Raw genomic sequence first — 18,033 nt, 5'->3', positions numbered from 1 at the left:
CAATCCTCCATACTCCTTCCTGTATGAATATACTTGGCTTTTATTATAGATATAGACGCAGTGTAGCTTTCATAAATTGTATTTTCTCCACTATTGCTTATTTTCTTTATTCAGAATTAATACCACTTTTTGTTTAGCAGGTAGATGAATAAAAAATCCTCTGTATTACTCGCTAGTCCAAACTGCATCAGGTTGATCAAATACACATTCATTTCTCTGCACCTTTGATTTAATCCACTGTGTTTCCTCACAGGATCGAAGGAGCCGTAACTAGACTTTTTGGTGCCCTGTGCCAGAAAGAGCATTGGCGCCCCCCTCATTTTTCAAAGGGACATAATGCACCTAAAAAAGTGCCATGGCCTCATGGGGAAGGGCCAGGGAAGAGATAAGGGAGGCCAGGAGATGCTGGAGATGAAATAAGAGGAAGCTACAAGCAAGAATGATAATAAACAGAAATTTGACAGGCCCAAACAGCGCTCCTTGACCTGTGGTGACCTGTGCGATGGCACCGGCCGCACTACCCTAGCTACGGCCCTGGCCAGATACAATTAAAAAAAAAAAAAAATTCCTATATCAGTCCCATAGAACCATCTTCTTGTATCAGAGATTATTAACATGTAGGTACACCATTAATCTTCCCAGGTTTAAGGACATTCACATTGAATCATAGCAGCCTGGCAAGATGGAATTTCTTTCCAATGAAGCTTGAATAATTGACAGTCTCACCACCACCTAGGTATACAGTACAATAGAATCGGTGGTAGTTAGCGCCTTTTCCTCTTTGTATATCTGTTTTTTATTCATCTACCTGCGAAACATTTAAAACAAACTATTTAGTTTTGGGTGAAATTATTCTATAAACCCGCACCAATTAAGGAGGTCTGTGTAAACATAAATTCCCCATGACCATCTTTGCACCAAGTAGCAGAACTTCCATGTTTTTTTACCCAAATGTTCTGAATGTACTGATGCCTCAGTTCGCAGCCTGGAGGACAACCATTTTATTTAATTTTTTGACAAAGGCTGAAATGATGTTCTAGTGAAGAGTATCTCTTGAACTGTGACAGTCCTTGAATGAAACTAGGGCTGGATTTAGAAGATATCATGATGAGGTTTCCAACATGATGAACACTGACCCAGCAGCTTAGGTGCATACACCACATTGCATACTGTACCACATTATCCGCTACATTATACAGAACACATTTCACAAATACCAGGTGCATCACGACAAACTTTTTCTTAAACTACATATTACAAACTACAGGGTGGTCCATAAGTGTGGAAACACCCTTACAAAATGGAATTGAGTAACTAAATATTAATCCAGTATCTACACATATGATATGGTAGTGGGGGAAAACTTTATAGGGTATGTCACCAATATGGTGGCCAACTTGAAGTCAACCATCTTGGATGCAACTCTAATTTTTTAATTGGGAAGATAGTCATGTGACATATCAAATAAATGCAGAATTTCATAAGTAAACAATAGTGTTCTTCATTTTAACATACCTTTATTCAGTCATGAGTTTTAACATAAGGTTTATAGGATATGTTCATAGTCCTATCCACCATGTTGCAGTGCTAAGGCTATTATTTTTTCCCTTTCCTGATGAACCTAGTTGAATCCAGCTGAATCTGAGCACAAGCATCAACAATTCGTTGTTGCAGATCATAACGATCTTGTATCTTCACAGCATAAACATGTTCCTTCAGGTAACCCCACAGGAAGAAATGTAATGGAGTTAAATCTGAGGATCTTCGTGGCCACTGGACTGGACCTCTACGACCAATCCACCTTGGGGAAACTGCACATGAAGATATTCCCTGACAATGAGTCCATAATGAGATGGGGCACCATCTTGCTGGAAGAAATTAGGATATGACCCATTCTCTGATAACAATGAGGATAAAATCTCTTCTTCTAACAACCTCTTGTAATGTGCTGCTGTTAATGTTCCATCAATGAAGAATGGTCACACAATATGGGTACCCCACAAGCCACACCATACCAACTGTTTTGCAGAAACTACAACCCTACAGGCATCCATCCATCCAGTGAAGGTTTGCCTCTAACCAGTACATGTGGCTCTGTTTGTTTACCTCACCATTGATAAAGAAATTTGCCTCATCACTAAACAATACCTTGTGTGCAAACTCCACTCGATGGTCTGGGTCATCCTCAGTCAGGTGTAGCAACATCTGAATCTTGTAGGGGTGCCATTCATGTGTTGACAAAATTCTCAAAATGGCCATATACGACTAACTCCACATTCTCAAGATAGACGACAAGTACTATGTTGTGGGCTCTTTAAAAATGACGCCAGCACAGCAGTTGTTGCTTCATCTGTAACAGTTTTTGGTCATTCACTTTTTGGTGTATCTGCAACTGACCTGATTTCATTCAATTTGGCAAAGAGTTTGGCAACTGCATTGTGAGTAATGGGTGGCCTATTTGGGTGATGTTGGTTGAAATCATTTGCAATAGCACGTGTGCTTTGTTCTCCAGATATCAAGGCAATCTCAACACGTTCTGTTTGTATTAGCACCATTGTCTTTAATGTGACTACCTGCACAAGAAAACTTGAGAATGAATAAAAATACATTTAAATAAAGAATAGCATTGCTTTTCTTATGAAATTCTGTATCTGTTTGATATGTCACATGACTATCTTCCCAATTAAAACAGAGTTGCATCCAAGATGGCCAACTTCGAGATGGCCTCCATACTGGTGACATACCCTAAAAAGTTTTCCTCACTCCCATATCATAAGTTTAGACACTGGCTTAATATTTCCTTACTCATTTCCTTTTAATAAGGGTGTTTCCACACTTATGGGCCACCCTATACTATATATTTTTGCAGACATCACCTTTAAAGTGTCCTCTTTGAACACACCATTCCCCATTTAAGGCATTATTACTTCCATTTACCTGAAGCAGGAAATAGGACCTTGCTACTGTACATATATATAGTTCTAGCCTGCTGCAGCTCTTGATTCACGAGGACAAAGTCTATACAGACCTATTTAATTAATCTGAATAAAATGCTGTCCAAATCCTGGCTTTAGGTAACTGGTGTTGGGGAAACCCATTTTTACTTCATGAAGCAGGAAAGAAATAAAAGAGAGGAGAGGAGACTGAACAAAAACTTTAATGAAATCCTAGGTTGGAGTTTATACAGTGGACTTTTTCTAGATGTATTATTTTGTTTTTAGAATGGTAGAGTGCTGCATTGTATCAGTTTATGTTTTATATTTTAAATACTACAGTATTTGTGTTGTTTTTCTATTCCATAATATTACTTGGCTGTACTCTGTATTTTTGGTTGTTTGGCAATTTAGGGAATGTTAATTTGTTTGAATGCAATCAATTTGCCTGTCTCCTAAATAATTGAGTAGTCTTATATGTGATAGATTTATTCTTTATAGGGATATATTGAAAGAGTTGTATAGATACGTTCTGTAGTCTTTAAGCATTTAACCATTCTGTTGCATCTATCTTACAACAAAGAAACATGCAGATAATGTGTTTCTGGTCTATGGCTATACAAAACCTTTTAATGTCCTTGACCTGTGCTAATCCGTTAAGAATACAGTAATTTTGTGCAGTCGCTTAGTGGCAGGGCCAATGCTGAGATTGTGACATTGTATGACGTAACTGGAGGAACAGACAAAAAGTAAAAACCCAAACTGACACTAATACCCCAATAATATGATTGAGGGAGCAATTGGATAGCAGTCAAAGGGAGTTCACATGTTAGTTCTGAATATGTAAAATGTACAATGTCCCATGGTACAACCCCAAAACCCTACAAGGTTATATCCTGAACTGTTGTGTATTTTTATTACTGACAGGTTACAGGGAAAGGGAGGCAGCCACAAACTCCTAATAATGCTTGGTACAATGTCTGTGTTGAGGATATGAATTTCCTATTACTAGCTTCAATTAAGCACAAATTAATATTTTGGTGGTAATATCACATTTTTGCTTACTATCGCATAATTTACAAGTCATTTGTTGAAAATAAATGTTGTGCATTGCAGTGCTGTGACATGATCAGAGATTATACTGGCCCTCATTCATATTTTCTCTCTCCCATTTATCAGGTTTCTGCTGGAAGTATGTGCAAGAGAATGTGCTGTAACTGGCTGATCACAGTACTGTAGCATCACGTACAGAGGTAGGATTTCCCATTCTTCCCACAATGCTGCATGTTAGCAAAAGCAAATGCTAACGGTATTCGGGCCTTATTCTGATTGGATCACACGCAGCCGGTCATTGTTTGTGCTCAGCGCATGCGTATGTATCGCAGTGCGAGTGTGCAAATTGGCCGCTGCGTTCGGGAAGTGATCACAGTGAACACGCAGTCCAATCACATAGTGATTGACCGGAAGTGACCAATTGGGGGTGGAGGGGGGTGGTCAGTGGAACACAGGCATGCCTGTGCGTTTGAACGCCATTACAGGGGTGTGCATAATTAAGGCCCTGCGACTGTATACGCTGGGAGAGATCTAGATGGCGACAGGCAGTTTAGCAGTTTGTGAGGTAGGGTCAGGTCAACCACAACTGTGCGGATGGTTCCGATGTTACTCGATGTTACCGATGTTTTCGCTGACTTGCGGATGCATGTCATGGGAAGTGGCCGGCTTTATACAGTGATGGGCATCTTGGTAAAGAGCTGCGGTTGCCATGCGATTGCATTCATTAGTACATTTTCCCAGCTAGCGGGTGCATGTGAACGCAGCCGTGTGATCCATGTTAAATCAGGCCCTTAGTTCTGGGGAAAGAAGTAGTAAACAGATTACTCACCTATTAACATTGGTAATACACAACGATATTACATACCACCTACCCCAAGATAGGATCACAACCACCTCCTTTCAAATCCCATCATTGTCAAATACAATTAGTCTTTTTGTCCTGAATTTAAACTATGCCTTTATTGATTACTTGGCATATACATGGCAGCTGACCGCACCATCACTGATTTAGACACAGGCATTTTATGATAACAGTACCGGCTCTGTATCATATAACAAGAGACATTTTGTACAGATGATGCTACTACATTTGTAATGTAAGACAAGGGAAACAGTCTGTAATCTATTCACTAGCTGGTTTCCTTTTAAGGAATGTACTCCCCCAGAGTTATGATTATTATACATGTACCACAGTCTGGGCACAAGGACAGTTTGGCATTGTTGTTGCCAACCCGTTGCCAAAAATAATGAGACTCACAATTACAGCAGAAATGTAATGTGATCAGAGCTTCCAACTGAGCATCAAACCTGTCAGGACAGACAAATAGCATCATTTTGTTCTCAAGTCTAAGATTGTAGTTTGCGCTGACTTCTGGCCCTTGTTCCATGTAATCTAATATGTCAATGTCATTGATAATTGTTATATATATCCAGCATACTACATCTGGCAGAGCTGTGCTTGAAGCACAACATTTTCTGAAAGTGGTGCACATAGACTCATCATGTAGATGAAGGGGGCGCTAAAATTTTTAAAAATCTGTTTTGTGGTAGGTTCTTAGATACATGTCTAACACCCAGTAAATACATTAATACATTTCTTGGGAAAAAAGGCATTAATTGCGTCTTAATTGTCATCATCTACTTCATTAGTTTATCTATCTGATCAGGATTGGATATGGACCAATGGTAAAAAAAAACAGGCCTGTTTTTACGGTTTTAGGTGGTCCTATGGAATCAGGAATAACTTGTATGTATTTAAAATTAATGATAATGCTTCACATCAGAGGAAAAATATGAGATATGGTAAGAACTTACCCTTGTTATCTCTATTTCTACGAAGTCCATAGGGTTCCACAGGATACCTTGGGGTATAGGTGTGACGTCAGTCGCAGGGCACCAAAGAGTTAAGCTTTCAGCCTCCCAGGATGCACTAGGTCCCCCTCCTATACCCCGCCCCCGGGCCAAGGCATCTCAGTTAGTTACCAAGCCATACGCCGGAGGAGGAGAAGGAAGAGAGAGAACAAAGATCTGGACACATACAAGAATCACATTCTCACCAGAGGGAGACGGAAAACCGGTGACCAGAGCAAAGCCCATCTGCAGCACAGGTGCGACAGGGCGGGAGTCCTGTGGAACCCTATGGACTTCGTAGAAATAGAGATAACAAGGGTAAGTTCTTACCATATCTCATATTTTCTACTTCAGGGTCCATAGGGTATCCACAGGATACCTTGGGGATGTCCCAAAGCAGTATCCTTTAAGGGTGGGGACGCTCCTGTGCAGAAAGGAGAATCCGCCGCCCGAAGGAAGCATCCTGAGAGGCGAAGGTGTCAAACCTGTAATACCTCACGAAGGTATGGACAGAAGACCATGTAGCAGCCTTGCAGATCTGAACTGCCGAGGCACCACGTCGAGCTGCCCACTAAGGACCCACAGACCTAGTGGAATGAGCCTTCAGAGAAGGAGGGACCGGTAGGCCTTCATGAAGATAAGCTTCAGAAATAGCCATACGGATCCAGGCTGCCAAAGTTTGCTTTGAAGCAGGCCAACCCTTTTTACGGAAGCCATAGAGGACAAACAAAGCGTCCGACTTCCTAAACGAAGAAGTGCGGTCAACATAAGTCCTTAAGGCCCGCACAACATCCAAAGAGGCCTCACCCACGGAAAGACCCGGTGAGTTAAAGGCCGGAACAACTATTTCTGAAACTGGGAAACAACTTTGGGAAGAAACTCGGGCCGAGTGCGGAGCACTGCCCTGTTCCCATGAAAAACCAAGAAAGGGGGTCTACAAGAAAGAGCCCCTAACTCAGAAACACGTCTGGCCGAAGCAACGGCCAGAAGGAAAACAGTCTTAGCTGTTAGCCATTTAATATCCACTGAGCCCAGTGGTTCAAACGGCGGTCCTTGGAGAGCCCTCAGGACCACAGCCAAATCCCAAGGCGCCACAGGTGGAACAAAGGGCGGCTGAATACGGAGAACACCTTGCATAAAGGTGCGCACATCCGGGATTGTAGCAATCCTACGGTGAAACCAGACAGATAGGGCCGAAACCTGTACCTTCAAAGAAGCAAGGCGAAGCCCATGATCTAGTCCCGCTTGCAGGAAGGCGAGAATCCGAGACAGACGAAACTCCCGCGGTGCATAACCTCTCGGTCGACACCACTGGAAGAACGTATGCCACACGCGATGGTATATCCTCGCAGAAGACGGTTTCCGAGCTCGTAACATGGTACGCACCACAGAGCTGGAAAACCCCCGGGACCTCAGCATGGCCGTCTCAACAGCCACGCCGTCAAAGACAGCCGAGTCAGGTCCGGGTGAAGACAAGGACCCTGAGACAGAAGGTCCGGTCGTAGCGGCAACCGCAGAGGACTGTCCACGGACAGACCCTGAAGGTCTGAGAACCAGTGCCATCTGGGCCACGCGGGAGCTATCAACAGGAGCGTCCCTCCTTCCTGTTTGAATTTCCGGATTACCCGTGGAAGGGAGACCGGAGGGAACAGGTATGCGAACCTGAACGTCCACCAGACGGACAGAGCATCCACCAGAGACGCCCCTTCGTCTCTTGTGCGAGACCCGTACACCGGCAACTTGTTGTTGTGCCGGGACGCCATGAGGTCGATTTCTGGAAGACCCCACCTGTCCACCAGTAGTTGAAAAACGTCCGGGTGCAGGGACCATTCCCCTGGATGAACGTCCTGGCGACTTAGAAAGTCCGCCTCCCAATTTAGCGGAAGATTGCGCTCCGCCCAAACCAGGATCCGAGAGACCTCTATGAGAGCCGCCCGACTGCGAGTTCCTCCTTGCCTGTTTATGTAGGCCACGGTGGTAGCGTTGTCCGACTGGACCTGCACCGGGCGACCCTGGAGAAACCGCTGTGCCTGCTGGAGAGCATTGAAGACCGCACGGAGTTCCAAGATATTTATTGGAAGCTCCGCTTCTGTCGGCGTCCACCTGCCCTGGAACAAGTGTGGACCCGAAACTGCTCCCCAGCCCCGAAGACTGGCGTCCGTTGTCAACAGGACCCAATTTGGAACCCAGAACGGACGTCCCTTGTTGAGGTGGGTCGTCTGTAACCACCACGCAAGGGACAGGCGAACCTCCTGGGTGAGCACAATCGTCTGGGACTTCAGAGACTGAGGCAGCCCGTTCCACTTGGACAGGATCAGGTGCTGCAGAGGTCTGGAGTGAAACTGGGCGTATTCCACCATGTCGAACACCGACACCATGGAGCCCAGTAACCTCATCGCCGAGTGTAAGGACACCCGGCGGCTGTGCAGGCAACTGCGCACCCTTGACTGTAAAGCAGAGATCTTGTCCTCCGTCACGAAGATCCTTTGCTGTCCCGAGTCCAATAAGGCTCCAAGATGCAGAATCCTCCGAGACGGGATTAGAGTGGACTTCTGCCAGTTGATTAGCCAGCCGTGCCGTTGCAGCAGTGCAATGGTCAGGTCCAAGTGGCGTAACAGGAGCTCAGGAGATCCTGCCACCAATAACAGGTCATCCAAATACGGCAACATGCGGACTCCCTGCAGCCGCAGAGAAGCCGCCATGACCGCCATCACCTTGGTGAAAACACGTGGTGCTGTTGCCAGGCCAAAAGGTAACGCCCGAAACTGGAAGTGGTCGCTGCGGATTGCAAACCTGAGGAACTGTTGATGGCGCAAAAGAATAGGGACATGCAGGTAAGCGTCCTGTATGTCCAATGACACCATGTAGTCCCCAGGTTCCAGCGCCAGAATGATGGACCGTAGGGTCTCCATCCGAAACTTCGGGACCCGCAAAGACTTGTTGAGTGCTTTGAGGTTGAGAATCGGACGATATGACCCATTGGGTTTCTGTACCAAAAATAGATTTGAATAGAAACCCTGGCCCCTCTGGGAGAATGGAACAGGCACTATAACTCCAGCCTGGAGCATAGTGTGCAATACCTTCCGCAGCTCCGTAGCCTTGTTCCGGTCTGATGGTAGACCCGTGGTGAAGAAGCGAGCCGGGGGTCTGTGCCGGAAGGAGAGGGCGTATCCGTGGGAAACCACCTCCAGAACCCAAGTGTCTGTCGTAGTGGTCGACCAACACTGGGCGAACTGTAGCAGGCGGCCTCCCACCCTGGGATCCCCCAAAGGGAGGCCCGGACCGTCAGGCCGCAGGCTTGTCATCTGGCTTGGGGGCCGGACGTCTGGTACTCCATGCCTGCTTCCGGGGCTTGACCGATTTCTTAGGGCCAGCCTGTCGAGGAAACGACTGTGGTTTGGGCCTGCCCTGGGCCCTAGATGACCGAAAGGACGATGGTCCCGAACCAGAAGGCGCAGCGGCCGACGGGAGACAAGCAGATTTGGCTGCCGCCAGCGTGGCCACAATCTTATCCAGATCCGGACCGAAGAGAACTTCTCCGGTAAACGGCAACGCTTCCAGACCTTTCTTGGAATCTGCGTCCGCCTTCCAGGATCGCAGCCACAAGGTGCGACGAGCAGCTACCGCTGCTGAAGAAATTCTAGACACCAGAGTACTAATGTCTAGAGCCGCCTCGTTGATGTAGGTGGCCGAATCACGGAGATAGCCAATCAACTCCGCCTGTTCGGCCGGACAGTCGGATTCAAAAGAAGCCTCTAATGAATCCGCCCAGCGCTCCATCGCTCTGGCAACCCAGCAAATGGCCATAGCCGGCCGTGCTGCCCCCCCTGCAAGGGAATAAGCGGACTTCAGGCAGATTTCTACCTTGCGGTCCGTAGCATCCTTAAGGGAGGACATGGATGGCATCGGCAGTGTGGCACTACGGACAAGACGGGTCACGTGAGAATCCACCTGTGGAGGGGATTCCCACTTAGCAAAATAATTATCCATGAACGGATAAGCCACCGCCAGGCGTTTCTGCGGCTGGTATCTTTTGCCAGGTTGTTTCCACGCCTCCTCTAAATGGTCCACCAACTGACCCGAAAGAGGAAAGACTGTGGCATCGCCCTTCACATCTTTGAAAAAGGCATACTTAGATTTAGCCGCTGGGGGAACTTCCTCCTCAATCACCAAGGCTGTGCGGACCGCCCGAATAAGTCCAGGAATATATACTTTGGACTTAGCATCAGCGTCCTTAGTATGGAGAGGTTCCTGATCGTAAGGATCCAGAATCTCCCCATCATCAGACTTCCCTTCGTCATCCTCATAAGGAGCGGACAGAGACGCCACCGGCCTTTTATGAGGCCGCATCACAGACTCCCCTTGCAACACATCCAACAAGTGCTGTACAGAACTCGTCAGGGAGTTAACCCACGCTGGCTCCTGAGAACCCGGGAGCGGGGAAATAGGGAGACTGTGGGGTACCACCAATTGTCGTGGGAACCCCTGCATGGGTGACGACACCACAGACTGCTGGGACAAACCCATCGGAGTAAACACGGGCTGCGGAGCTAACTGGCCCACTAAAGCTGTTAACGCCTGAGCGAAACAAGCCCAGGGCGGCTCCTGTACCGGTGCTGTAACCGTAATAGGCCGCGCCATGGACAAACACTGCCGGCAAAGGCCCTCCGCGCTACCCTCCCCCTCCGCTAACGGTACTTTGCACGTGGTACACTGTAGCCGGAGGGGAAAATCACTTTCAGACATGATGGCACCACGTATGTGACCTCTCTCACCAATTAAGTATTAAATAGGCGAGAGACCACCCTGCAGCACCGCACCGCAAGGGCTTTAGCAGAAAGAACAGGGACAGTAATAAAGCTGACAGTTAAGAGAAGAAAAGTTACAGGCAGCGCTAGCACAGTCACATACAATGCAGAGAAATAACAATTCCTGCACTAACAGCGCTGATCACTCAACTACACAGACACAGGGCCTGGTAGGACACAGCGCTGCATACAGACCTGAGCCACAGCGGAGGAGAGGTATGCGGGGGGACCCAGACCACGATGCTTCCTTCCAGACTTCCAGCAGCATTCACCATGCGTTGCAGAGAAGATGGCCGCCGAGGAGCAGAGAGAAGCTGGCCTGGGGGAGGAGCGCTGACACAGGGCCAGTCAGCACAGTGCAGAGAGGGCTGTGTGCAGCGGGGGAGGCGCCGGCTGTGAGACAGGGAAGGCGCGCTCCCCTGGCATGCATTTAACCCCTGGGACGCCGCAGCGCTACCGCTCTGCTGCGGTCCGCTGTCCCAGGGGGTAGTGGAAAGCGCAGGTTCAGTACCTGGCTCCACGCTGCAGCCAGTCCCCAGGGAGCCCCCTGCCTGGGGACTTAGGACCATGTGACCAGCAGGGACCCACCGCGGGACCCCGCTGCTTACCTTTGTCCCCCTTGGATCCGGCCATGGTCCGGAACATCTGGGGTCACCGCTAGCTGTGACCCCAGATGCTCACCAGCATCCCCGGATCGGTACCGGCGTTCTGGTACCGGCGGGGGTGTAGGGAAGACAGCATGGACGTCAGGACTGACTGTCCATGCTGTACATCCAGATGTGCAGCCACAGCTGCACTGAAGAAAGCTTCAGGGGCTCTTCTAGCCCCCACTCCGACAGGTGCACCCGACGCCGGCCGGGCACCAAACTAAACTGTAGTGCCTTGGCCCGGGGGCGGGGTATAGGAGGGGGACCTAGTGCATCCTGGGAGGCTGAAAGCTTAACTCTTTGGTGCCCTGCGACTGACGTCACACCTATACCCCAAGGTATCCTGTGGATACCCTATGGACCCTGAAGTAGAAATGCCCTGTAAACAGGGCCGAATTATAGGGGGAGGCGGACGGGGCGGACGCCCCTGGGTCCCCACACTGCCGCAGATATTGCCCTGACCTGGCCAACTCCCGGGAGCAGTGTATTACACCACAACTGCTGCTGGGAGCTGGTTCCCTGGTCATGAACTTGTAGTCCTGTATGTGCAGTTTTCACCTTCAGTGCATGTGGGCAGAACTACACCACCCAGTATGCACTGTGGCCACAGCTCGGCCAGTGATATAGTTAAGTGTTCCTGGGTGATGGATGTGGGTGGGCACAGATAGACCCCTGCGTTGTGTGCTGCTGGGTCTGTGTCTGGTTCCATGTTACCCACCAGAGGAATGAGTACCCCCCATCCACCTTAGCCAGTGCCGTTCTGCTATGTTTGCTGCGTTGTCAGGATGCGGGCTGGGGTTTGAAAGATGGAGCTGGTTTTGTGCTCCCACATAGCACAGTGTAAATCACAAATACACATTTATTTATTTTTTTCAAATACTCCATTGAAAGTATGTATTAGTATACATTGGAACTCCATCCCCATTTTAAATGCAAATTGATTTGAAAAGTAAGCAATATTACCATTTATAACTACATTTTTACATTGCTTAACATAGTGGCATGGTGCTCGTGGTGTCAATTTTATTGGTAGCATAGTGGCGTGGTGCAGGAGGGGGGGGATGTCCCTTTTATTGTTCGGGGCCCCCACAAGTTAGTTGCCCGGGACCCCCACAAACCTTAATCCGGCCCTGCCTGTAGGGCAGCTAGTGCTGAAGTGGCAGAGGGAGCAATTGTTTTACAGTTAGCTCTTCATTTAGCATGCAGCTGTCCTATTATGTGGTGGTTGCGATCGCTACTGGCAGAGGGGCTAAACTTGTCCACCCAAGTTGCACTTCCATGCCTGGCTGTCTGGCTGAAGATTAGCCATCTTTTGCTATAAGTTAACAATGTTATCTTAGCAGACTATCTCACGCACATCCTGTACAAAAGGGCTGGAGGGGACATGGGTATATTTATGGTGACAGGTGGTTAAATAAAAATGTACAGTATTTTTAAAGCGTATTACTTAGGACATAATTGCGAGGTGTATGAAAGACTGTGACCAAAAGTGGATCTGACCCTCCATGTTATTGCTGGTGTTCTCTCTCTCAAATAAAATATATGATAACCCTAGCTACACTATTACTATTATTCAGACAATATACATACAGCCAACCTATCCTTGCCTTAACTTACATGAATATCCCCTTGGACACTGCTCCTGGCTCCCTCACTTATCACTGGGATTGAACATCATAACTTATAGCTCACCGTTGCCTTCCCCATATTGGTCTATGGGAAGGTGGTAATCTCCTATAAAAGGGGTAACATTCAACAAATCTGATTCTCTGGCATTAACTGGAATTTTGCTTCTTTAACGCTTCTTAAATCAATTCCTTAATCACTGTCTTGAAACATTATAATTAATTTAATACAACACAAAACAAGGTTGGCAGCTCATGTATGTGTATTTATTAAAACAATCTAATGAGAATAAAAAACTACAGCTGTGTGATGTGTTTCTCCCAGACTCCTATGTCCTCCTTTATATGCTGTCACTGGTTCAATGTTGTCCTCATTTGATAGTTTAATGCACATTCCCATTGTTTCTTTCTATAATACAGTGACAGAGTACATCTTAAAAGAATAACAAGAGAATATAATAAAGGGATGTCTCTGAAAAGATATGTTCATTTTGATATTCAACAAATCACATATTATATAAGCTGCTCACTGAGCAGGTGCTGTTCTGTCTCCTTTATTCCTTTACCCTTTTATTTTGACTTACAGTACAAAGAAAACTGATGGTTGGCGATAAAGTGGATTAAGAGCTTATTTTCTTGCAATGTTTCCTTTGCCACATCTCTCTGCTGTTTTTTTTCCTTTAGGGAAGATATGTTTTTTCCGTACCTAAGCTGCCAAAGTTACATGCAGACAGCTATTACATCTCAGCAATGAATGTGCTTTTATGGTACTACAATAGAGTACTAATTAAGTATAGTTCAATCTAAGACTGACATGCCACCTTAATGTCACTGCCTCAGCTAAATGTAGCCTTGATGTCATGTTTTTTATCCCACATTATGTCAAATGTCCATTAATATTATGTCTATCAATACAGCAAAATTTAAAACCATCCAGCACTGAATTATTATTATTATTTTTTTAAAATCCTCCTCTGCTCCACATGACAAGGTCCAATGTCCGCTTTTTTCTCTCTCAGCTTAGAGAGCGCTGCATGGGCCTTCCTACAGACCCACAGCATTTTCTGGTCTAATGTGAAGGACTTCCTCCGGTAGCTCAGTCCCAGCATCAGTTATACACGGAGTGTCCACCCTCCACAAAGACCAGGTAACTGACAAAGCCCACACAGCGCCCCCTACCTAACCGTGCCACTCAAACAACGTGAACGATTTTCTTTCAACAACTATATTAGTACTCAACACAGAAACAGTTCATAATGTGCAAGGTCACCGGGTAGGTGATCTGGGACTGGGAATTAGTTTATAACATACGTGTGATCTATGTAGCTGGCAACACTTTAAATCCATCTCCAAGGATACGTGAATTGTGAACAGGGCTGGGCTTGCCATCTGGCACTACTGGCAAATGCCAGAAGGGCTGATGGACTGATGGGCCGGTCCGTTCTAAAAGCTGCAGAGATATTTAACCATGCCCCATGAGGCGAGGCCACATCCCTTATACGCAAGCACAGAGGGGAATGCCGGGGCTGATCTAGAGCCCAGTCCGTCCCTGATGGTGATCCTGGGCATGTAAGACCTACAGTAGAAGAGAGAGAGAGCTGGGGGGTACATAGAAACAGGGCAGTGGGAGAAAAAAAAGAGGGGAAGAAGAGTGTCAGAGGGAGATATAGAGACAGGGGGATGGGAAAGCGATAGCACTGGAAGACATGGTGTAAGAGGGAGAGAATCAAGGAGGAAAAGGTGGTGGTGGGGGGAAGAGAGACAAAAGATAGAGATAGAAACCGCCTCCCCCCTGGCACTTATAAATACACTCTGTAGCCCATAGCGGGTCGTTTTCATCGTTAATGCAGTTCCACAGAACAATTTACATGTATTTAAGCTGAAGTTTATGGCATTTATGGAAGTTTGGCCCTCATTCAGAGCCGTACGCTCTGAGCAGAGCACACGCTCTGAATGAGGGCCGGCCTCCATGAAAATGGAGCGTCCTTCTGGACGCTCGTATAGCTGTGGGTCACCACCCACAGGCTATACGAGCGTGCATTTTGATGACCGCAAGCTCCGGAGTGATTTTGGCTCTATCAGAGCCAAAATCACTCCCACTGACATCACTAGTGATGTCAGTGGGCCGGCTTTTGACGGGAGGCGTTCCCGTGGGAACGCTCTCGTCAGGGAGGCACGCCTACCAAAGGGGGCGTGCTGTCAATCAACATTGACAGCACGCCCCCTTTGATCGGACACAACGAGCGAAGGACTTTCCTTCGCTCGTCGCGTCTGGCGCATGCGCACGACGGAGCTCCCTCCGTCGTGCGCATGCTCAGTCCAGAACATCGACCCACTTGCGAGCGGATAGCCGCTCGCGAGTTGGTCTGAATCAGGCCTTTTATTATTAAATGTTATGAATTCTGCAGCTCTCCAACTCCCATATTTTATTTTTATATTTATACTAGTTTATTTAAGATCTGATTTTGGTTTCTGAAGTTATTACCTGTACCAAAATGCTGCTTTTTATGTTGTGTTGAGTAAACTCCACCCTGAGTTTTCTCTTAGCAGCATCTGGGGGTCAAATAATCCCAAAATCCATTTACTGACAATTATTAAGTGAAGTCAGTCATTAATATTACCATGTATTTTATATATCTCTTAGTTCCAGAAGGCATTTCGATTTTTTTGTTTACAAATGGAGCATTTGCAGAACATTGTCATTGCTTTCACTCAGGTGTAAGGCCGCTGGGTACACACTTAGCCACCCGTGATGTGCGATGCCTGATGGTAATGATGAACGAGATAGCGACCGTCCGATATATTGTTCACTGGCACCATTGGCTGTGCATGCAAGCCGATGAAACCACACAAATGAATGACTTGCGGGAGCGCGCATAGTGGGTACACACTAGACAATGTGCCCGATATGTAGGCCCGATCCGCAGGATCGGACGACATATCGTCTAGTGTGTACTCAACTTTAGAAGTATCTGATGTACAACTTAGCTACTAGTGCACAGCTGAACTCGAGATGCGTCCAACTGGGCATATGCGCATAAATGCACAGTTTACATAAAATGTATGCGCACAATTATCCTAGATTTATAAACACTGCACTGTTGGTTTACATAAATGTTCCCCAAACAGCAGCATGCACTTCCCTATATCCATGTTATTCTGCTGCTCTGACAGATAAACTCAACATCTTTATTGCACTATATTTTATAAATGTTATACATTTTATAAATGTCCTATACTCTGTATTTCTGTAACTGTAGTTGAGTAGACACTTAATGAGAATACATTGAGCATTTTAATGCGCGTCAACCTATATGTACCTTCTAATTGTTCTTGCAGTGGTGGAACTAAATCAATTAAGGAATCTGCCTCTTCACATTTTTTTAGATTAATTCTTGGACCTGTTCAGGCTTTGCATTGTTTAATATTTTAATTGACTAATCAATCTTTGCAGCAGTATATCCTGTGTTAGTCTGCTGATGAGAGGGGCTGTAGAGAGTTTTTTAAAACTATTTATTCTGTTGTTCTTTGCAGTTACTGTCACCCAATTGTAGCAGCTTCGTAAATAAGCACTACGTAAAATAAACATGGTAAAAATAAATATATACGTAAAATAAATATGGTGTTAATGGCACATTTGAATTTAGGTCTTACCACTGTAATCAAGGGGTGTATTACTATCAAACTAAATACAGGTTGAGTCTCCCATATCCAAAATGTTTGGGACAAGGGTATTTTGGATATCGGAAAATTCCGTATTTTGGAATAATTGTATACTATATTGAAATGTCTTAGGAATTGTGCCCAAATTTAAACACAGAATGCATTTATTAATCATATACACCTTATATACACAGCCTGCAATAATTTTCTGGCTCAAACAAAGTTTGTGTGCATACATGAAATTAATTTATGTTTCATATACACCTTATACACACAGCCTATAGCATACTTGGCTACTTTTGAAAAAGCATTTCAGGGAGATTGTGAAAGCAGCACCTATGAGCACGGCGGTAAAGTGGGCGTGTACTGCTACATCTGAGAGGCGTGTCATAAAATTGATTTACATCCACATGTAAATGAGCCCCAAAGCAGCTAGTAACATCTACTTGTTGATGAAAAGACACTGATACTTCTCAGAAAATACATGTAACCATAGCGATTATTGTGCCTTATAACCAATACAGGGAAATTATACTAATGATCCCATTTGAATGTATATATCTCTGCTTTTTCTTTTATATAACAGTGTCATAATGGGGGTAAGGTGAAATGAGGGAGATTGATAGACTCTTCAGGGAGACAGGGAGATTGCTGCTATTTCAGGGAGTCCCCCTGACAATGAGGGAGAGTTGGCAAGTATTGCCTATAGGTCATTTTATACTTTATTATTAATAATCGTGTGCCTTAATAAAGTGTGTGTACATTGAACCATCAAAAATCAAAAGTTTCACTATCTCAGTCATGCTAAAAATATACCGTAATTCGGAATATTCAGTATTTCAGAATATTTGGAAATGGGAGACTCAACCTGAGAGACTAAAGAAAAACAATATACCTATTTGCAGTAACTGGTGCTGAGAGAAATATCCGGTTACAGTGTATTGCTGGGTACACACTGACAGGCATATTGCCCGTTCCATCTAAATATCTAGATAACTTACATTTCAACTTTCACAAAACCATTTGACTGTTATGATGGTTGTTTCTGTCATGCAGGAAGGTGAGATCCTCATCTCCTGCAACAGACTACTAGACATACTTGCCTACCCTCCCCCATCTTGCAGGAGACTCACGATGCCCTGGAATGTTAATTAGAACCCCTGCATTTCCCTGCCCCATCGCAGTGCTGTCTCACCTTAGTGACAGTCACAAGATGGCTTACACGGGAATAACCTGTATGTAGAGCACCCTTTAAGCCAGTGTTGGCTAACCTTGACACTCCAGCTGTTATGGAACTACATAACCCAGCATGCACTGCTACAGTTTTGCTATTAGGGCATGCTAAAACTGTGGCAGGGCATGCTGGGATATATAGTTCCACAACAGCTGGAGTGTCAAGGTTAGCCAACACTGCTTTAAGCTGTAGCTGCTGATGGCGGCCACCAGGGAGAGA

The 18,033-nt window shown here is 45.9% G+C and overlaps 1 protein-coding gene across 2 annotated transcripts in view; it reads left to right on the top strand.

The window, feature by feature from the left end:
- Nucleotides 1–18,033, top strand: part of APBA2 (amyloid beta precursor protein binding family A member 2) — a 416,211-nt gene that overhangs the window by 83,270 nt on the left and 314,908 nt on the right. For both annotated transcript variants that reach the window (XM_088443436.1, XM_088443426.1), the window contains exon 2: nt 4,113–4,186. The gene's annotated coding sequence lies outside the window, so the exon portion shown is untranslated. The remainder of the gene's footprint in view (nt 1–4,112; nt 4,187–18,033) is intronic.

Source organism: Taudactylus pleione, unplaced genomic scaffold (assembly GCF_031769625.1).
Source record: "Taudactylus pleione unplaced genomic scaffold, aTauple2 ptg000019l, whole genome shotgun sequence".
NCBI lineage: Eukaryota > Metazoa > Chordata > Amphibia > Anura > Myobatrachidae > Taudactylus > Taudactylus pleione.
The sequence above is the reverse complement of the archived record's forward strand: the minus strand, read 5'-3'. Positions and strand labels throughout refer to the sequence as shown.